At 50.5% G+C, this 7,346-nt stretch overlaps 1 long non-coding RNA gene across 1 annotated transcript; it reads right to left on the bottom strand.

The window, feature by feature from the left end:
• Positions 1 to 3,451: 3,451 nt before the first annotated feature.
• On the bottom strand, positions 3,452 to 6,967 carry LOC120852498. Its single transcript, XR_005718576.1, has 2 exons — positions 6,878 to 6,967; positions 3,452 to 3,705 (listed from the first exon to the last, which is right to left on the bottom strand). It is a non-coding gene; the product is annotated as an uncharacterized LOC120852498 (long non-coding RNA).
• Positions 6,968 to 7,346: the final 379 nt, after the last annotated feature.

Genomic DNA, 7,346 nt, shown 5'->3' on the forward strand with positions numbered 1-7,346 from the left:
CGGGTTCCATCCCTGGTCGGGGAACTAAGATCCCACAAACCAAGCAGCACAGCCAAATAAATAAAGGTGCAATTAAAAGTGTTTCCTTTAAAATGGCAATTTGGGGCAATATATAACCTATACCATAAGTTGAGGCAGCAACTAAGTCTCATTACTCCTGTCACAATCATTTCACACTTGTGGGCACACACACTTAAAACATCGGCAGTGTGTGGATGGGGCCCATGTTGATCACTCACACTGCTGGGCTCTGTGTCTCCCAACAGAAGCAGGTACCTCCATAGCACTGCATCTATCCTGCTAACCTGTACCTGCCACACGCTCTGAGAATTCTTTGTCACTCGTCTGCTCCCCAGCTACCTGCTGAGCTACATGAAGGCATGGATGAGGCTGGCCCCTCTGCGGGTCCTGGGCTGGGAGCCTGCCCCACACAGAGTGGGGACTCAATAAATAAGTGTTAGATGATACAAAAGTCAAGCTGTGTAGGATTCTGGGCTTGGACCAGAGAGTTGGGAGAAAACCAGGAGAGAGGTGACCTGGGACGTGGAGCAAGATCGGGGCTCCTCATTTCACCGGATTATCTGTGGGGCTGTATTTCCACCAGCAAAATGGGAAAAAAAATGATCTCTACTTTGCAGAGTCATGGTGAGGAAGAAAGATGATGGCTATGCGGTACCTGACACACAGTAGGTGCTACAGAAAAGGCTGCTGTACCTACAGTGATGACCCTGGGATGAAGATGACATCCGATGCAGAGCTTGGGACAGTGGTGAGTGTTTTAAGCACAGGCAATGGAGGGTTACGTGCATGCTCAGTTGCTTCAGTCACGTCTGACTCTTCACAACCGCATGGACTGTAGCCCGCCAGGCTCCTCTGTCCATGGGATTCTCCAGGCAAGAATACTGGAGTGGGCTGCCATGCCCTCCTCTAGGGGATCTTCCCGACCCAGGGATCGAACCCTTGTCTCCTGTGTCTCTTGCACTGCAGCCAGATTCTTTACCCACTGAGCTACCTGGGAAGCCCTACTGAAGAGTTACCAGGCTGTAGTTAGCCAAAAACTCAAGATCTTTGAATAAAAGTCAGGGAGGAGAGAGAGAGTTCACAGGTATTTATTGTTTTATATGCCATGACTTTGACTAATCCTCATATCAACCTATGCAGTGTGTGGTTTGTGCCCAAGTCCATGGGAGGCGAAGAGGAAGCATGAACACAGGCAGGTGCAGTCTCCCAGGGCAGGCAAGGCTGGAATTCCTGGCATTTGGAGCAGGAAGTGTTTCTGGGCTCCTGGTACTCTTCCTATTCTTTTTAAATCAAATCAAGTCCTGGAAGCAGCTCAAGGTTCATCCCTTTTGGGGCCCAGTCCCTGTACCTTTGTTTAACAACAAACATGGATTCATTCCAGGCTGGCCTAGTTTAAGTTGACCTGGGCAGGGCTTTGCCTGAGAGGTAGACAGAGCCTCCCAGGCAACAGTCCAGTGCCCAGGCAGAGGACATGACCTGCTGTCTTCTCCCATCTTTGGAACCCTGCTCGCCCTGGGTTCAGCTCTGAGTACTTGACCCTGGGAAACCTCTTACCCCTTGAAACATGGAGTATAGAGCTTCCAGGGGCTCCAACGACAGAGAGGGGCCTTGCAGACACACCTCGAGTCAGGGGATAGGACAAACCTGGATGGACGTCTGGTCCTCTACTCCCTGGCGTTGTGACACCTGGTTGAGTGACTTCACCCCCACTGTGCCTCAGTTACCGGCAAAATGGGTACAATGTTGCCTGCCTCACAGGTTGCTGTCAGTCTTTAAGATGACAATGTGTAGAAAATGCCTGATGCATAGTAGGGACTCGATAAACATCCATTTCCTGGTTTATCATCCTGGAATATCCCACGGTTCCATCATGGTGGCCTTTGCCATTTCTGTGCAACACCAATATGAGTCTCACTTTTTTCTATATTGATTCGCTTTTTAAATATTTATTTATTTATTTGGCTGCCCTGGGTCTTAGTAGCAGCATGTAAGATCTTTGGTCTCTGTTGCAACATGCAGGATATAAGTTGCTGCACACAAACTCAGCTGCAGCATATGGGATCTAGTTCCCCGACCACGGATCTAACCTGGGTCCCCAGCATTGGAAGCGCAGAATCTCAGCCACTAGACCACCAGGGAAGTCCAGTGCATTGATTCACTTTTAAAACTCAGTCTCACCTCTGCAAATAGAAAACCAGCAGCACTTGGAAAGCATTCCTTCCTTTGTTTAGTCAATATTTGTTGAGGGTCAGTCATGTACCAGGTACTGTTCTGGATGCTTGGGATATCACAGTGAACCAGCCACTCCTCACCCTCATAGAGTGTGCATTCCAGTGGGGAAGACAGAAAATAAATAGAGGGTGACAACTGGTAGCATTGCCCCATCAAGAAAAAGAAACCAAGGCACAGGGCTAGACTAGAGAGACATGAGGGGAGAGAGAAGGGGGAACCCTATTTCATTTAGTGGGGCTGGCAGAAATAGATTCACCGCAAAGCTAATAAAGCTCAAGCTTCAGGCTCTTGGTGTGCTCAGGCCCCCTTTTGTGCCCAGTTCCAGAACTTCCCTACCAAACTTTGTATCCACAGTACTAGATCCTTTTTTCTAAAGAGCATTCTCAAAAATTAGGTAAGCTTCAGGCCCCACAATGTCTGGTCTGCCCCTGGTGATCAGGACAGACCTCTCTGAGAAGGTGACATCTGAGGAGAGACCACAATAAATAGAAAGTTGCCATTAACATGAGCACAACAAAATTATTGGCCCTGTGGGAGCCAGTGATTCTAAAAAGGCCCCTAGTTTATCTGCTTCACTGAGTTGAAAGGCTACATTTGAAATTCCATCTCAGGCCAGGTCTCCAAAACAAGTTGAGCCTAAAAGTTTCCATGTCTCCCCAGACACCACCCAGGCTACTGGCCTACACCAGGCCTGAGAAGCAGGGCAGAGTGGGTGGGAGAGTCTGGGAGAATGGGAGGCATTGACTGGCAGGCTTTCAGTCCCCAGGAATGACAGGGAATCGAGGCCAGTAGGAGGAGAAAGGAACCCAGGCAGACAATATCAAGTGCTGATAAAACTATGGAGCAACTGAACCCTCGCACGTTCCTGGTGGGAATGAAGAGTGGTCCAGCTACTTTGGAAAGCAGTGTAGCAGTTTCTTACAAAGTTAAACACCTACAGTTGACCTCTGAACAACTCAGGTTTAAACTACGTGCAGGGGTCCCCTTATATGTGGATTTTTCAATATAAATAATAAGTACTACACAATTCATGATCTACTGTTTGTTGAATCTCTAAATGCAGAGGAACCTTGAGGTGTTGGCACCCCAACCTCAACATCATTCAAGAGTCAACTGTATACTTAACATAATGACTCAGCAATACCCTCCTTGGTGTTCACCCTAAAGAAATGATAACTTCAGCTCACACAAAAACCTGTACACTGACGTCATAGGAGCTTCATTCAGAATAGCCCAAAAGTCGAAAAAAGCCCCAAACAGCCCAAATGTCCGACAGGTAAAGGGATGTGCCAGCTGTAGTGAATTCATGTGATGGAATGAATAGTCCTCAGCATCACAAAGCCACAGGCCACTGGCGCATCCAGCGACGCGCATGAACCTAACAGGCGTGCTGACTTCTGGAAGAAGCTAGACGTGAAGGCGTCTGTCTGTACGGCTCCATTATATGTCATTCTAGACACAGGAACATAGAGCAGCGGAGATTAAAACGAATCTTGCGATATATGCATTTGTCAAAAGTCACTGAATTGTGTGCTTAGAATGGGCACATTTTATCACACATAAGTTACAGCGTAACTCAGATATAGCTTAGTTCAGTTCAGTTCAGCTCAGTCGTGTCCGACTCTTTGCGACCCCATGAATTGCAGCACGCCAGGCCTCCCTGTCCATCACCAACTCCCTGAGTTCACTCAGACTCACGTCCATCGAGTCACTGATGCCATCCAGCCATCTCATCCTCTGTCGTCCCCTTCTCCTCCTGCCCCCAATCCCTCCTAGCATCAGAGTCTTTTCCAATGAGTCAACTCTTCACGTGAAGTGGTCAGAGTACTGGATTTCAGCTTCAGCATCACTCCCTCCAAAGAAATCCCAGGGCTGATCTCCTTCCGAATGGACTGGTTGGATCTCCTTGCAGTCCAGGGGACTCTCGAGAGTCTTCTCCAACACCACAGTTCAAAAGCATCAATTCTTCGGTGCTCAGCCTTCTTCACAGTCCAACTCTCACATCCATACATGACCACAGGAAAAACCATAGCCTTGACTAGATGGACCTTTGTTAAACTGATTTTAAAAAAATATCATATCCCAGGCTGGTAAAGAATCCCCCTGCAATGTGGGAAACCTGGGTTTGATCCCTGGGTTGGGAAGTTCTCCTGGAGAAGGGAAAGGCTACCCACTCCAGTATTCTGGCCTGGAAAATTCCATGGACTGTATAGTCAATGGGGTTGCAAAGAGTCGGACACAACTGAGCGACTTAAAAAAAAATCACATTTCTACACATTGTCCACTGGAAAAGCCTTCCTTGAGGCCAGCCATCCACTCCCTTCATTTTGCACGTCAGGAAACAGAGGCCCGAAGAAGAGGGTGACTTTTCTAAGTCCCTCTCTAAGTGTCACATTGCGAGTCAGGACTATTGACAACGCACAAGGGAATGGGTAACTGAGGCTCACAGGGTGCTTTCTCAGCCGCCTCCGACTTAGTGCTCAATACAGCTTTGTGCGGCAGCAGCTGTGCCATTACGCCCAGGTTACAGAGGAGCACACTGAGGCCCAGAAGGATTGGAAGACTCGCTTGAGGTCACAGAGCCAGCTTTACCATGACTTAGATTATCAGGGCAGCTGCCAGCGCAAACTCGGGTCCTCAGCTCAGATCTCCCCTCTTCCCCACACATCTGCTTCCTTGCATTGGGGGCGTGAGGTGGAGACCCTTCACTGCCCAGGGGCTGGCAGAGGAGGGAAAAGAGAGTGTGGAGCACTTATGAGTTTCCGTGGTGAGGCTGCGGGCTGGGCAACAGGAGACACTTCTGTTCCCAGTGGGGCACACCCAGTGGGGCCATGGAGAAGGTGGCGAGACAGCCCTCTGTGCTCAGAAAAATCCAGTTTCCCCTGGATACATTTTCCAGCATGGTCTGCCAGGAGAGATTTTGATCGCAGAGAGTAACACGATGCTCTGGAGAAAGAGATTAGTGGGTTCCGGGGTGTTTGTGTCTCCGAGAAAGGCAGTTCATTTGGGAACCGACTCCAAGTCACAGATGAAACTGTGCCAGGCCCCACTGGAGCTGACATAGGGGACAAGAAGGCCCCTTAGGCAAGGAGGCCAAGCACAACGGGCCGGGGCCTTCCAGAATCCTGAGAGGTCCAAGGAGGGGCTCTGGGGTCCCCTGTAAGCCTCGCTCCAGCACTTCCTGCAGAGGAAGGGCTCCATCACAGCAGACCCCTGGGTTTGCTGAGAACACAAATGGCCTTCACCCTGCAGAGCTAGCTTGAACCAGAAGGAACCTGGCTTGTTTTCTCCAGAGTAGGAGGGTCAAGACCCAGAGGGTGGGGAAGGGCTGGTCCCAAGAGAGAGAGGGGGAAGAATAGACAATTAGCTTGGAAGCTGGCAGAACTTTTTAAAAACTGAAATGTGTAACATGAAATACTACTGGGGCTACCATCATATAGAGCACAATGAGACACTTCTGGTGACCCAAGAACCTTCAGTAAGGTTTCTACTGCTTGAGTGACTTTGGAGTGAAAGGTGTAGGAGAATGACCCAGGCTCTATGTTTGGGGTAACTCCAGGGGGCAGAGAGAGGGAACAGCTGCAGGAAAATTAGATCCCATGGAGGCAGGTGCTGGAGGCAGAGTGGATGGTGACAATTTGTAGGCATTGAGTCTTAGAGGGCTTTGGGTTCCCCGGGGGGTGGAATGAGGTTTCAGCCTGTCTCATTCAGATTTCCAGGAGCTGGGGACTCTGGGTGCCATCTGAGTTACACGTGCTCCTGCCAGCCACACAGGGGGGTGGGGGCGGGAGGAGACAGGAAAATGGAGGTGGCTTGCCTCCTGCCCTCAAGAGGCTCAGCGGAATTCAGCAGATAAGACAAAGCACACAGCCAGGGTATGGGAGTTGAAGAGGGCACACACAGCGAGCAGAGAACGATGGAGGGAGATTGATGCTTTTCTGGCCTAGACACGGTAACATAAGGAAGCCTTCTGGAGGACATCACATTTAGGCCAAACTGTTGAAAGGGTAGGATACAGCCTCGGGGATATGTGGCGGGGGCACTCCCTGCAAAGAGCACTGCCTAAGCAAAGGCCCAGACAGGCGAAGGCTGGGCATTTCCAGAGCGCAGAGCAGCCGAAGCTGTGGCAGCACAGCCGGGGACCGCTTGTCCTTGCTGGTCATGCCAGGAGCTTGCTTGAGGCTTGCAGTCTAGGGAAGTCAATACATATTAAATAATCCCACAAATAAATACAAGGTTATAAACAATTGTAGTGTTACAAAGACACAGTCTAAGGAGGCATTTCAGAGCCAATAACAGAGAGTGCTGATTTATCCAGGTCCTGATGTCTGTGTTCAAAGCTGATGGATGAGCAGAGAGTGAAGGGGGCGAGGAGGCGGGTGGGGAAGAACACTCCAGGCCAAGGGACCAGCCCATTCAAAGACCTCGAGGCAGGCACCCCTCATCTGGAGACTCCGAAGCAGTTTTCTCCTCCTACCTCCCCCGAGGCGCACAGAGAATGTTCTGGAATTCACACAACCCACCCCCCAACCCCACCCCACCCCCGCCAAGTTTATCCCTTCCAGCCACCTGTACTGATTGCTACCTGACACCAGCTTCCCATCCCCTTGGCTTCATTTCTTACCCCTCTGGCCCCAAGGTCACCAGCTCCCCACAAGATTTGCTCCATTCTGTGAAGGTGCTACCAGCCTGAGTCTGGCTTGGGTCCCCCTCACGCTCCCTCATTCATCCTGCCCCAGCCCTTCCCAGGATGCCTGGGGAGCCGAGTGGCATGAACACGCCATGGTAACCCTGGATCAAAGGGGGATGAATAGATGGCATCCCTCCTTCCCCCACAGGATGTTCTGAGACTCGTTCTGTGGATTTTGCAGACGGCCCTGTGATACAGGGCAGAGGCAACACCGACTTAAGTCCAGCACTGGTTACCCCTGCCCTGCTCCACTCTCCCACCCTGCACTCTGCTTCCTGGACATCACATTCCTAAAAAAAACCCCTCCGATACAAGCCTCTAACTTGGGCTCTACTTTAGGGTGCCCAAGCTTAGACCCCTCCCCATCAGGATGAATCTGCATCTCTAAAGTGGAGTGGGAGCA

The sequence above is a fragment of the Oryx dammah genome, unplaced genomic scaffold (genome assembly GCF_014754425.2).
Source record: "Oryx dammah isolate SB20612 unplaced genomic scaffold, SCBI_Odam_1.1 HiC_scaffold_26, whole genome shotgun sequence".
Lineage (NCBI taxonomy): Eukaryota > Metazoa > Chordata > Mammalia > Artiodactyla > Bovidae > Oryx > Oryx dammah.